The sequence below is a fragment of the Aptenodytes patagonicus genome, chromosome 1 (assembly GCF_965638725.1).
Source record: "Aptenodytes patagonicus chromosome 1, bAptPat1.pri.cur, whole genome shotgun sequence".
NCBI lineage: Eukaryota > Metazoa > Chordata > Aves > Sphenisciformes > Spheniscidae > Aptenodytes > Aptenodytes patagonicus.
Window position 1 is genome coordinate 184,081,694 of NC_134949.1, and position 14,225 is coordinate 184,095,918.

A 14,225-nucleotide genomic window follows, 5' to 3' on the forward strand; every position below is an offset into this window, starting at 1 on the left:
TTAGGATAATTTTGTCTGTCATCTTCCTTTCATTTGTTGAGTATTCATTGTTATGTTCAAAAGCTGATGATACCTTTGCTTGTTCTTCAGTTGCTTGGTTTTTTTAAGCTTTTCACACATGCAAAATAGAATACAATGATAAAAAGCTGTTGTATATTTGAGGATAAATTGCATATTTATAATAAGAAAATAATACCTCTGGTATGGACAGTTTCAAAGAAATAAATTATGGAAGTGTGAAATAAAAATTACATGCTGAAGTAGTTTTGACTCAGAATAAAGGGGATAATATAGACCCAGTGGTCAAGATTGTGTAAAGGCATTCTTCATTACCACTACTTAGAGAAGTGTTCATACAAGCTACTTTAATAAAGGTCAACTAAGTAAAATAAAATGTTTCTTCCTTTATTTCAGCAGAATCTGGTTCACATCCTATACATGAAATAATTTATAACACTATATTATACTTAGACTATTTTATTTCTTTTAGTCAATGCAGCTAATAAGAGATTTGATTGCATTGATGGGATGATTTTTTTTTTTTTTTTTTTTTTAAAAACTCATTCAGTATTTATATCGCTCCAGCTGGGATTTATATCTCAATTGTAAAAGCATCCCAGCAGACATAAGCCCTAATTACCTTAAAGCTTTACACAACATTTTGAAAGAAATCCTTGTTTACAGTGAAATTATGCATTAACCACACACAGAATGTACATAGGTTAGTAATATTTTTTAACAGTAAGAATTACATATTTTGTCTCTGGATTTTACAAGCCTGTCTATGGCCAACTAATCTGATTTAATACACCATACTCAGGGCCTACTTTGCATTTGAATTCTCTAGTTTGTTACAAAGGAGATGCAAAAGCAAAAGATCTTTTAACAGATTCACCTGCAATTGTGGAAAATTATAAATAATTAATAACTGGTTCCATAAGACAAAATTTCTAACTGAATTAAACAACATATTTAAAGGATATAAAAGAATATTTACTTTGGTATTTCAGTATTAGTCTGTGCACAGACAATGTCAACAGATTGTCAGGATAAAAAAAACATATTTCTTGTCGGTTAGTAGTAGGTTTTTTTTTTTGAAGGATTGTTTGTGGGACTCCATCCAACACATAAGGACATAACTTGCAAGGAAAAAATATGTCAGAAGTTACACACTGTATTTTTAATAAGTCAAGCAATTTGTTTTGTGTGTGCATATACAGACGTATGTATATGTATATGCATGTACGCATGTATGTATGCATATAATTTTTTTTTTTAGATAATGTCATCTGGCAATATTAGAAGATAATTATTTCAAGGTAAAAACAAACTTAATTTGGAAAAAAAAAATTGGAGAATTCTCTAACATTATAAATATTACTAATTTACTTCTTCATCTGATTTTCTTCTCCAAGATAGGAATGAACTAAACATCTTTAGAGGTAAAACAGCTGAAGTAAGCTGTTTGATTTATTGAGCGAGTTAAGTTTGATTTATTTATTTCCATTTTAAACAACACCTATACCGTGTTTGGAGCACATTAAAACTCTGATAAAATTTAAAATAAAGATGATTTATCTTCTAGATTTTTAAAGCTACAACTCATACTTATATGCCACTTGATAAATGTGAGCCAGAACTTGCTCGATATTTTTCTAAACTTAGCTGTCCCAATAGTGTTCATTTTTGAAGAATTTTAGTCCAGGATTTGATTTGCTCAGTTTATTTTCCTTTCTTATGTGCAATTCATTATTGATTTCTACACTTATTTTTTTTTAAAAGCATGCACACTGTAATTATTTAATAAATTCAGCAAAAATAAATATGGAAAAGTCATTAACAGTTAACCTGGTCAATGTTCAAGTAAAGTATATTATAAACGCAAATTGTCCATCTTGCAGTCCTTTCTGTTAATTCATGCATACAGATCATCAAAGGTATTATCTGACTCTTCAGCATACACCTTGTAATGTATTCTCTCTTTTTAAACTTCCTCCTGTTTACATTCATTATCTTTCCAAAACTTGATTTTAGTAATGAAGTTTTCCTCTCTCATAGGCTCTTGCTCACCTATGTCAAATATGTATTGAACTCCTCTGTCAAATATGTATTGAATAATAAACACCACTTTCACTACCATTCGTTATCCCTAGGTCTGTGAAGAAATATTAGCTGTGACAGAACCTTTCAGTCTCACAATTCAGTGGAAGAGGAGATTTAGGGTGACAACAGACAAGTGACATGTCTGAAGGACCATAGGATGTAATAGCAATTGCATGTGGGGAGAAAAAAAATGAGATGTTGACACAAAGTAAAGTTGAGAAGCAATTTATTTGGAAAGAAAAGATTGACAGTATAGGCACAGCTTGAAATGAGTGTAAAGACTTTTCTAAGGCAGTGTTTTGGAAGAACAGCAATGGACAGCCTGGAGAATTGAGAGTAAAAAAAAAAAAAAATCATTAAGACCTGAAAGAGTGATTAGCTGAATAGACAGAATTAAAAGGGGAGGACTGGGAAGAAATATTGAAATCAGACTACTTTCTAAGTTCCAGTATAGGAAGACCTGAAGGATGCAGGGAGATGATGCTTTGTAGATGGTTGCCAAGCAAAGCATTCTCAATATTGATGAAAAAAGAATGGGAGAAGTGGTTGCACAATAGTATTATCATTGTGTCAGTTTGTTAGTAAAATAGTCTGAATAAAATGACTGCAACACAGACAACCCCTCCTAGATAACAATATTGTTTTAAGCAATTAATGTTAGTTTGTTGGTGAAAATGTTATCTACTGGGATATTCCTGCTGGAATATAAAGATCAAGCCTACTAATTAACTAAATAAATTAAATTAATTAAAGTAATGCCTATGCATATGGTACATTAAGGTAGTTTTACAGTTCTTATCTGTCATGTTTTATTTTCATTCAGTACCTATTGATAGAGGAGAGCTTCTGCACAGTATAAAATGAGAGACATTATTGGCTTTATTTCTGAGATGGTAATCCTCATTCTAAACTTGGCATGGGAGAAAACATAAAGGTGAGAAAAATTTTCTGAAAGACATGAAGAATGGCAAAACTATTATCAAAAAGTTTACTTTTTTTTCCCAAAAGAAAAATATACACATATTTTGTTTTCATCATCTGAGATTTTATAATGTTCATGATGCAGTTTTTCTTCAGTACTTCAGTTGTACTTGCTACGATGCTGAATAAACTGCAACTCCTAACTCCTAAATCCCATAAATCTGCTGATAATTCATGTAACCAGTAATGCACCATTTTCTTTAGAGAGAAACAAAGAGTGGCACCAGTTAAGTGATTATTTGTCAGACTGCCAGAATAATGATGTGTTATCTGCTTTGGGCATACCAATAATGTGGATGTATTTCAAATAGTTAGATAAATGTATTTTAATTCACAAGGATTTACCACTTTTTTCAGGTCCATTTCTTACTCAGCTGCTGAGTTATCAGACATCTCAGAAATGCTTTCTGTGTGTGATTCCTTTGCAGTTATATTTTCTGTATCTATTTATTTTTCCTCAACTATTTAATGAAAGTGCACATTATACTGAACAGTCTTACCTATAGGCTTGTAATTTTCTCTTCATTTTTTTCATTTTTGTGTCTCTGTCAAAGTTTGCTTTTTCCTTTGAGATGAATATTTTGAAGTACCGTTCACACTGACATTCTGCAAATCATACTTATGTTAAACAATACCATATTCCTCAAGTAGTCTCATTATACTGGATAGTTTGGTAGGGTAATATTTTTCTCAGCATAAGTAGGAGGAGCAGATTCTTGACTTAAATTGAAGATACTAGGCAATGCTGGAAAAGACTGAGTTTTTGTAATACTGAGTTCTACTTTCTCTTCTTCAACACTGAAGAACACCAGTTATCAACCTTTCTCATCATCTATGCATTCATTAAAGATTTTAGAATTCTTTTGTGTACTTTCACATTAGTGAAGTAAATAATGTTCTTAATGTATGTGAAATAACTGTCACCTGGAGATGTTAAGGAGGAAACATCTATATGCTTATATAGACATACAATATTTATAATATATACTATATATTAAAAATATAAATATAAGGCATATTTATTATAATGTAATAACATATGTGCATATAAACATATGACATATAAAATATTTAATATATAATATATTAAACATTATAAATATATGTTATATATTTACATAATATATAAATATTATGGTTTGACTGGAATATTACAGATGACTGGAAAAATGGAATCATAACACCCATTTTTAAAAAGGGTAAATAAGAGGACCCTGAGAACTACCGACCAGTTAGCCTCACCTCTATGCCCAGTGAGATCATGAAACAGATTATTCTGGATGATATGTCAAAATATGTGGAAGACAGAGAGGTGATCAGAGACAGCCAACATGGCTTCACCAAGGGCAAACCGTGCCTGACTAATCTAGTGGCCTTCTACAATGGAGTAACTGCACCAGTGGACAAGGAAAGAGCTACTGATGTCATCTACCTCGACTTCTGTAAGGCCTTTGATACAGTCCCTCACAACCTTCTTCCCTCTACATTGGAGAGCTATGGGTTTGGTGGTTGGACTGTTAGATGGATAAGGAATTGGCTGCATGGCCACACCCAAAGAGTTACAGTCAACGGCTCAACGTCTAAATGGAAACCAGTAATGAGTGGTGTCCCTCAAGTGTCTCTACTGGGATCAATACTTTTTAATGACTTTATTAATGACATAGATAGTGGGATTGAGTGCACTGTCAGCAAGCTTGCAGATGACACCAAGCTGAGTGGTGCAGTTGATTCACTAGAAGGAAGGGATGCCATCCAGAGGGACCTTGACAGGCTTGAGGACTGGGACCGTGTGAAGCTCATGAATTTCAACAAGGCCAAATGCAAGGTCCTGTACCTGGATCAGGGCAATCCCCAATATCAGTACAGACTGGGGGATGAATTGATTGAGAGCAGCCCTGCAGAAAAGGACTTGGAGGTACTGGTGGATGAAAAATTGGACATGAGCTGGCAATGTGCGCGTGTAGCCCAGAAAGCCAATCCTATCCTAAGCTGCATAAAAGAAGCGTGGCCAGCAGACTGAGGGAGATGATTCTCCCCCCTCTACGCCACTTTCCGTGAGATCTCACCTGGAGTTCTGCATCCATCTCTGGGGTCCCCAGCACAGGAATGACATGTACCTGATGGAACAGGTCCAAAGGAGGGCCAGTAAAATGGTCAAAGGGCTGGAACACCTCTCCTACAAAGAAAGGTTGAGAGAGATGGGGTTGTTCAGCCTGGAGAAGAGAAGAGTCTGGGAGACCTTATTGCTGCCTTTCAGTACTTAAAGGGGGCTTATAAGAAAGATGGAGAAAGACTTTTTACCAAGGGTTGTAGTGACAGAACAAGGGACAATGATTTTAAACTGAAAGAGGGTAGGTTTAGATTGGACATAAGGAAGAACTTTTTTACAATGAGGGTGGTGAGACGCTGGAACAGGTTGCCCAAAGAAGTTGTGTATGCTCCATCATTGGAAATGTTTGAGGTGAGGTCAGCTGGGCCTTCGAGCAACCTGTTCTATTGGAAGATGTTCCTGCCCATGGCAGCAGGGTTGCAACTAGATGATCTTTAAAGGTCACTTCCAACCCAAACTATTCTATGATTCTATGATTCTATATTTATCACATATTCTAATATAATTATTATAAATAGATGTCATATGAGCATATAGGTATATATAAACCCAGTTGACATCTAAATTCCAAGTCCCACTTCAAATGTTTAGGTACAAAGGTCATAGTTACAAAAATTCACTTCTCAACAGATATCTAATCTGAGAGGTATTCATCTTCCTAGCTGTCTCCCTTTTTAACCCTAAGCTTCCATGAGACATTATACTGTTTCTGCGCATATCTAGGAGCATCCTTATATGTATACGGTTGAAAGGTCATTTACCTTTCTCACCAAAATTTGAAGCTGATCTATAAACCAACCTTCCTCCTTACATAATTTTCTGGAAAGTTTTGAAAATGCTAATGTATTTGTCCTCCACATGAACATTAAAGAGAATATTACTCATGGAGCAGGTATAGCTCCTCCACCCTATACCAAATATAGACCCTAAGAAGTAGGGAATACCCATAAAATATTTAGTGAAAAATAAAGAAATAGGTTGCCAGTAAATGAAATACCAATTGTTTTGGTTTAAACCCAGTAGGTGGCTAAGCACCACACAGACACTTGCTCACTCCCCCTTGACAGGATGGGGCACTGAAACAGAAGGACAAAAATGAGAAAACTCATGGGTTGAGATAATGACAACCTAAAAGGTAAAGCAAAAGCTGCATGTGCAAGCAAAGCAGAATAAAGAGTTCATTCACTACTTCCCATTGGCAGGCAGATGTTCAGCCATTCCCAGGAAAGCAGGGCTCCATCACATGTAATGGTTACTTGGGAAGACAAATTAACTCTGAATGTCCCCCCTTCCTCATTCCTTCTTCAGCTTTTATTGCTGAGCACAACTTGATATGGTATGGGATATCCCTTTGGTCAGTTGGGGTCAGCTGGCCTGGCTGTGTCCCCTCCCAGCTTCTTGTGCACTCCCAGCCTGCTTGCTGGTGGGGCAGGGTGAGAATCAGAAAAAGCCTTGATGGTGTGCAAGCACTGCTCAGCAATAGCAAAAGCATTAGTATGTTAGCAACAGTGTTTTGTCACAGATCCTAAACTTATTACAATGGGAGCTACTATAAATAAAATTAACTCTATCCAAGCCAAAACCAATACACAAACACAACACACAGTGACCAAGATCTGAATCTATCCCTTTTCTGAATTTTCTAACCCTTGGAATATAGAAGCAGGTTCACTCTTGTACACAGAGAGTTGACTGCAGGTATCGTGTATATGCAAGTCAGTGGCTTCCATTTCTTGCTGTGTTGTGAACCCAGCAGGATGTGGGAGACTGGAGTGGAGGTCCTGCAGAGGAATGAGATTGGTGATCTGTGAGGGAAGCATCTCCCAGCTCCTGCTGAGCCCCTATCAGCATGCTTAACTTATTTTTCTGGGACAAAAACCAAAACAAAACCAACAAAACAAACCACACCATCTAACATCCTTACCTTTTTAAAAGTGCTAAAGCCTATTATGGAAACTTTGGAAAGCCCAAAGAGGTACAATGAAGTAAAAAGAAATCTTATTGTAAAAAGTCTTAAGATAATAATTGATGTTCTCAACCATAATATTACGTTCATGTTTGTAGACAGGTAGCATATTCTAAATATAAAGAATTTCACATTTAACAAGCTATTTTTCTACTTCCCCTTTCTGTCCCCCCACCAAATACTAGTGAATGCCTTTGCAAGAATATTGAAGTCTCAATGTATTACTGTAAGAGTCCTCATAGCAAAAGGATGAGACACTTCAAATAAAAACATAACCACATGGAGGAGTTTCTTAGGGCATAGCATAAAGTTGTTCACTATCAGAGACTGGTGAGAAATGGAGTTACTGGAAGAAAGCAAAGCGAAACAAAAAAGTCCCCAAACAAACAGCTATGAACTGACCTCTTTTCCCTATGGAGTGTAATCTCATTGCACATGTAGTTCTCTGGTTTTCAATAGTCTATAGTACTGAAGAAGATCTGAAGTGTCACTTAACACCATAAATGAGAGGGAGAGATCTATTCCCATTTCAACTGGAGCTGGATAGACTACTCTAATTAACTTTTCAGTTGCCATCAGGTTCTTATTACAGACCTGTGACTCCCTTCTTGTGTACATTTATTATGTAAGCTCAGTCATATTGCTCTTTGACAATTTTCTTTCTGAATTGACTTATGTATTTAGAGTTACCAAAGCAGGGCATACATACACTTTCTCCAGGAAAGTGCAGGAACACCTTTCTGCCTTTCCTGTCTCCAGAGATCTAAAATGCAATGCTAGAGTCCTCTCATTCATTGTACAGTACTTTAAATAAGAATACTGTGTAAAAGTATTGGACTGTAAATAAAATAGCAAAAACCCTTCAACATTTTTCAAGTGTTTCTTCTCATTTCTTAAAGTGCGAGTGAAGAACACTGAGGACTAGACTGTGTCTTTAGTTTCCACTGTCAGTAAAAGACAGTCTATAGCTATGGGTGCAGAATGATGTAAATACCTAACTATAGATGCTATGGGTTGCCTGGTTATAAACTGACTCCAGCTCAAAGGCTGAAGCACAACACAGACATGGTCTGGTCTGGGAAGTTACCCCACAGATTGTCAGAGAGAATAAGAATCCCCCCAGTCACATAACTTCTTGTCAACAGAAGATAATTATGAAGTTGCTATTCATCCAATAAAAAAACAGGTGAGAAAAAAGTGCCCTTTAACTCTACCTCCTTACAGCTCTAGTGCCCAATATTTCCTGTGGATCCTGAAGAACTGTCTTGTGTTTATCATGTTTAGGACAATAATAACGCATTCCCTAGCATTGGTTGGCACTTCTGAGAACCATTCTGAATGCTCTCACTATTTCTCCCAGAGCAGTATATTCTTTACTGACCTCAACCTAAAGCAACATTCAGTAACCGATAGGTAATTTTAATTAAATTGGAATTTATTTTGATACCATATTTCATGCTGGATGGCCTACTACAAATAAAGGTGGCAGAAATTAGTCTATCACTGAGTAAGATTCAGTTTTCATATGTATGTTCTGAATTTGGCCCATTATCTTCTAAATTTTTAAACTTCATAAAAATGGTAATTTATTTACTTATGTGAATTCATTAGAATAAAAAATCAGCATTTCAGTAATTCTCTCCTTTTTCAAGGTTAGTGGGAGCTGGTGATTTCACATGTTAATGGATTCCTCTGCAATTAATTAAAATATTCTTTGTCCTGGTTTCAGCTGGGATAGAGTTAATTTTCTTCCTTGTAGCTGGTACAGTGCTGTGTGTTGGATTTAGTGTGAGAATAATGTTGATAGTATGCTGATGTTTTAGTTGTTGCTAGGTAATGCTTACACTAGTCAAGGACTTTCCAGCTTCCCATGCTCTACCGACTGAGAAGGCTGGAGGTGCACAAGAAGCTGGGAGGGGGCACAGCCAGGACAGCTGACCCAAAGTGGCCAAAGGGATATTCCATACCATGTGATGTAATGCTCAGTACATAAACTGGCGGGGGGGGTGCTGCTCGGGGATTGGCTGGGTATACGTCGGCGGGTGGTGAGCAATTGCATCATGCATCACTTGCTTCGTATATTCTATTATTATTATCATTACTATTTTATTTTATTTCAATTCTTAAACTGTTCTTATCTCAACCCATGAGTTTTCTTACTTTTACTCTTCCAATTCTCTCCCCCATCCCACTGGGGTGGGGGGAGTGAATGAGTGGCTGTGTGGTACTCAGTTGCTGGCTGAGGTTAAACTACGACAGTCCTTTTTGGGGCCCAATGTGGGGCCCGAAGGGTTTGAGATAATAACAGATTAACCAGAGTGTATTAGAGAATTTATATCTGTAACAGTTGTGGGTCACAACATTGATTCATCTGTTCTCAGTATTAGTTTAACTGATCTGCATCATGCTCTTTTTTTTTGCTGTACATGTTAAACATGTACAGCATCTGCTGGAAATACAACACAGCAGAGAGGAAGCAGTCTAGGAGGTTCCTGGAGTGTGTGGAAGACAACTTCCTGACACAGCTGGTAAGTGAGCCTACCAGGGGAGGTGTCTCGCTCGACCTGCTGTTTACAGAGAAGGCCTGGTGAGAGATGTGGTGGTTGGAGGCCATCTTGGGCTTAGCGACCATGAAATGGTAGAATTCTCCATTCTTGGTGAAGTAAGGAGCGGGGCCAACAAAACCGCAACCATGGATTTCCGGAGGGCAGACTTTGGCCTGTTCAGGATGCTGGTTGAGAGAGTCCCTTGGGAGACAGTCCTGAAGGGCAAAGGGATCCAGGAAGGCTGGACGATCTTCAAGAAGGAAGTCTTAAAGGCGCAGGAGCAGGCTGTCCCCATATGCCGTAAGAAGAACGGGCGGGGAAGACGACCAGCCTGGCTGAACGGGGAGCTCTTGCTGGGACTCAGGAAAAAAAGGAGAGTTTACCGCTTGTGGAAGAAGGGGCAGGTGACTCAAGAAGAGTACAGGGATCTCGTTAGGTCGTGCAGAGAAGAAATGAGAAAGGCAAAAGCCCAGCTAGAATGCAATCTGGCCACTGTCGTTAAAGACAACAAAAAAAGTTTTTACAAATATATTAATGACAAGAAGAGAGCCAAGGAGAATCTCCATCCTTTATTGGCTGCGGGGGGGAACATTGTCACTGAGGATGAGGAAAAGGCTGAGGTACTCAATGCCTTCTTTGCCTCAGTCTTTAACAGGCAGACCAGTTATCCTCAGGGTACTCAGCCCCCTGAGCTGGAAGACAGGGACGGCGAGCAGGATGAACCCCCCATAATCCAAGAGGAAGCAGTCAACGACCTGCTACGCCACCTGGACGCTCACAAGTCTATGGGGCCGGATGGGATCCACCCAAGAGTGCTGAGGGAGCTGGCGGAGGAGCTTGCCAAGCTGCTCTCCATCATCTATCAGCAGTCCTGGTTAACGGGGGAGGTCCCGGACGACTGGAGGCTTGCCAATGTGACGCCCATCTACAAGAAGGGCCGGAAAGAGGATCCGGGGAACTACAGGCCTGTCAGCCTGACCTCAGTGCTGGGGAAGATTATGGAGCAGATCATCTTGAGGGTGCTCACAAGGCATGTGTGGGACAACCAGGGGATCAGGCCCAGCCAGCACGGGTTCATGAGAGGCAGGTCCTGCTTGACCAACCTGATCTCCTTCTATGAGCAGGTGACCTGCCTAGTGGATGAGGGAAAGGCTGTGGATGTGGTCTACCTGGACTTCAGTAAGGCCTTTGACACCGTCTCCCACAGCATTCTCCTCGAGAAGCTGGCGGCTCACGGCTTAAACAGGTGTACTCTGCGCTGGGTCAAAAACTGGCTGGACGGCCGGGCCCAGAGAGTTGTGGTGAATGGAGTTCAATCCAGTTGGCGGCCGGTCACGAGCGGTGTTCCCCAGGGCTCAGTTTTGGGGCCAGTCTTGTTCAAGATCTTTATCGATGATCTGGATGAGGGGATTGAGTGCTCCCTCAGTAAGTTTGCAGACAACACCAAGTTGGGTGGGAGTGTTGATCTGCTCGAGGGTAGGAAGGCTCTGCAGAGGGACCTGGACAGGCTGGATCAATGGGCCGAGGCCAACTGGATGAGGTTCCACAAGGCCAAGTGCTGGGTCCTGCACTTCAGCCACAACAACCCCATGCAGCGCTCCAGGCTTGGGGAAGAGTGGCTGGAAAGCTGCCTGGCGGAAAAGGACCTGGGGGTGTTGGTCGACAGCCGGCTGAACATGAGCCGGCAGTGTGCCCAGGCGGCCAAGAAGGCCAATGGCATCCTGGCCTGTATCAGAAATAGTGTGGCCAGTAGGAGTAGGGAAGTGATCGTGCCCCTGTACTCGGCCCTGGTGAGGCCGCACCTCGAATACTGTGTTCAGTTTTGGGCCCCTCACTACGAGAAGGACGTTGAGGTGCTGGAGTGTGTCCAGAGAAGGGCAACGAGGCTGGTGAGGGGTCTGGAGAACAAGTCTTATGAGGAGCGGCTGAGGGAACTGGGACTGTTCAGCCTGGAGAAAAGGAGGCTGAGGGGAGACCTCATTGCTCTCTACAACTACCTGAAAGGAGGTTGTAGCGAGGTGGGTGTTGGTCTTTTCTCTGAAGTAACAAGCGATAGGACGAGAGGAAACGGCCTCAAGTTGCGGCAGGGGAGGTTTAGATTGGATGTAAGGAAAAATTTCTTTACTGAAAGAGTGGTGAAACATTGGAACAGGCTGCCCAGGGAAGTGGTGGAGTCCCCATCCCTGGAGGTTTTTAAAAGACGTGTAGATGAGGCACTTAGGGACATGGTTTAGTGGGCCTGGTGGTGTTGGGTTGACGGTTGGACTCGATGATCTTAGAGGTCTTTTCCAACCTCAATGATTCTATGATTCTATGATTCTAAGAGTGGCTGGAAAGCTGCCTGTCGGAAAAGGACCTGGGGGTGTTGGTTGACAGGCAGCTGAACATGAGCCGGCAGTGTGCCCAGGCGGCCAAGAAGGCCAATGGCATCCTGGCCTGTATCTCAGAACTAGTGTGGCCAGCAGGAGTAGGGAAGTGATCGTGCCCCTGTACTCGGCACTGGTGAGGCCGCACCTCGAATCCTGTGTTCAGTTTTGGGCCCCTCACTACAAGAAGGACGTTGAGGTGCTGGAGCGTGTCCAGAGAAGGGCAACGAGGCTGGTGAGGGGTCTGGAGAAGAAGTCTTATGAGGAGCGGCTGAGGGAACTGGGACTGTTTAGCCTGGAGAAGAGGAGGCTGAGGGGAGACCTCATCGCTCTCTACAACTCCCTGAAAGGAGGTTGTAGCGAGGTGGGTGTCGGTCTCTTCTCCCAAGTAACTGGTGATAGGACGAGAGGAAACGGCCTCATGTTGCACCAGGGGAGGTTTAGATTGGACGTGAGGAAAAATTTCTTTACTGAAAGAGTGGTTAAACATGGGAACAGGCTGCCCAGGGAAGTGGTGGAGTCCCCATCCCTGGAGGTATTTAAAAGATGTGTAGATGAGGCGCTTAGGGACATGGTTTAGTGGGCATGGCGGTGTTGGGTTGACGGTTGGACTCGATGATCTTAGAGGACTTTTCCAACCATAATGATTCTATGATTCTAAGATTGGTGTTAGTTTTTGCAGTTTCCTGTGCTCTGCAGTGATTAGTGATGTTCTGCCTGGAATATTTGTTATTAAAACACTGGCCTTGAGCTTAATCTGGTATTTGAGCTTTGTACTGAAGCCATTACTTCAGGTACTATCTCGTGGAGACAATTAGCAATTATAGTTCTTCCTCTGAGAGGTTTTTTATGGAGGCAATTCAGAATGGCAGCTTCACTACCTTATTCTATGATGTTTCCTCCTTCATGACAATAACTTTTCAGTATCCTGAACATCCTTGGGTAGTTAAGATACTTCTATTGGTAATTCTTGGGAATGTTGTTTCAGTTTTGTCTAAGGTTAATAAGCAATTTATGAATATCATCCAGAGATCTGCCCCAAGGCTGAATAATTATGAGTGGCAGGGTGTGTGGGATAGCATGGGCAAGTGCCTAGGACAGTGGGCATCCCTAGTGTTTTGGAACTTCACCCCTGAGCAAGTGCAGAATCCTGAAAAACTAGTAAAGTATTCGGAAAAGTATGCTGTTACCCTGGCAACTCCAGAGAGATGCAGATCATTGCAACGTGCTGGGATCTGGCCCATGCCCACCGAGCCCTGTTCAACACTATTCAGTACCCTCAAGGCGAAGAGAAGGTTTCTGGATCTGGCAACAAAATGACAGGTACTGTGGCTACTCCAACCCCTGCAATAGACACTGCAGCTGAACCAGAGAACCAACCTGTGCCGGTATCTGTCGCCCCTATACACAAGAAGAAATGTTGGAAGCAAAAGTCAGCTCGTTTAGTAAGGGGTGATAAAAAAACAGAGCCATCACAAGGAGAGGAGGAGGAAGAGGAAGATCTCATAAACGAGATGGAAACCACCCAATCCCTATCCCTGAGTGAGCTGCGAGATCTGTGAAAATATTTCAGCCATCATCCAGGTGAGCACATTGTCACCTGGCTGCTCCGATGCTGGGATAATGGAACCAGTAGCCTGGAATTGAAGGGAAGCCAAACAGCTGGGATCCCTTTCTAGGGAAGGGGGCATTAACAAAGTGATTGGAAAAGGGGCACAAGCTCTCAGCCTCTGGAGGTAACTCCTGTCAGGTATGAGGGAAAGATATCCCTTCAAGGAACATCTTATATATTGCCCAGGCAAGTGGACCACCATGGAGAGAGGTATCTAGTACCTGAGGGAATTAGCCATGCTGGAGGTGATTTACGGTGACCTGAACAGTGAACAGCTATCCAAAGAGCCAGATGAAGTCAAGTGCACACGACCCATGTGGCGGAAGTTTGTACAGAGCGCACCATCGTCATATGCCAACTCACTGGCAGTGATGACCTGGAAAGATGGAGAGGGACAAATGGTGGATGAATTGGCTGGCCAACTCCCGCAATATGAAGAAAGACTCTCTTCCTCCCTATGGGTCTCACATCTCAGCTGTGGAGAAACTGTCCCAGGAGGTCCAGCAACTCAAAGAGGATATGTCCTACTTCCCACTTGTAC